Below are 1,041 nucleotides of genomic sequence, written 5' to 3'. Positions count from 1 at the left end.
TTTTTTTTTGTCAGTGGTAGCAGTCAGCACGCTGGTGGCTTCCTGGTGGGACGGTTCCTGTGCGTGCGCTCCGAGCTGGACTTGCATGCTCCCAAAGTCAGATGTTCCCAATCCTAAAGGCTTCAGCAGCAGGAAGAGCAGCGCTGCCCCAGAGGAAGCCGTGCCGGATGGCTGAGCTCTGCAGGAGCTGCTCTTGCAGAGTGCTTTAAGGCTGTAACGTTTTCCATCGCTCCATTTGCAAACATGATACACCCCCGGCTGTGCGATTTTTAGAGCAGAATTTGGAGGGTGAGCATTCTTCCTCTCCTTGCAAATTGCTTCTTATTTGTCAGCTGTAAAAAGCGAGAGCAACCTTTGCACACGCACTCACACACACAATTTGCTTCAGTTGATGCTATTTCACTCCAGTTTTTCACCAAAGCAACCTGCATAGAGCAATGCACCAGGCTTCCCATGCAGCTCCGTGCGAATGCAAAGCCAGGGGAAGCAAAAGGAGAAATTTAAGCAGCAGCGAGCGCAATCTTGCAGCCCACTGGGGTTCCGTTCTTCCTCTGGTTTTGCAAGAAACAGTCAAAAACAGCCCCAGGGGTTCTACTGGGGAGGCTGGGAGCTGGGAGCACTGTGCTACCTTTCAGGAGGCGCTTTTCAAATAAATTTTGAGCTACAATTTGTGTGCAGCACACCCACAGGGAGGAGGGCCTGGGGATTCATGCACCCTGGTGTGCACTGTGCATGGTTTGCATGCACTCACGCAGCAATGTGCACGCACGGTGCCAGGAGGTGCGTGTATGCACAATCCCGGTTCATGCATGTATGCATGCACGCACTGGGGTGGTTGGTGCACGCATCTTTGGTCCCCTCATGCACGCACCGAGGTGCTCTGTGTGCACGCTCTGATTAATGCACGCTCCCGATGAATGCACGCATGCACCGCCTGACTGCTCACTGCACCCCGCGCCTGAGGGTTCGCGCTCCCAATCCGTGCATGCACGCATACAGCGCGGCGTCCCACGTGCCCGCTGATGCACAACTGCGGCCCTC

This window comes from Meleagris gallopavo, chromosome 26 (assembly GCF_000146605.3).
Source record: "Meleagris gallopavo isolate NT-WF06-2002-E0010 breed Aviagen turkey brand Nicholas breeding stock chromosome 26, Turkey_5.1, whole genome shotgun sequence".
In the NCBI taxonomy this organism is placed as follows: Eukaryota; Metazoa; Chordata; class Aves; order Galliformes; family Phasianidae; genus Meleagris; species Meleagris gallopavo.
The sequence above is the reverse complement of the archived record's forward strand: the minus strand, read 5'-3'. Positions refer to the sequence as shown.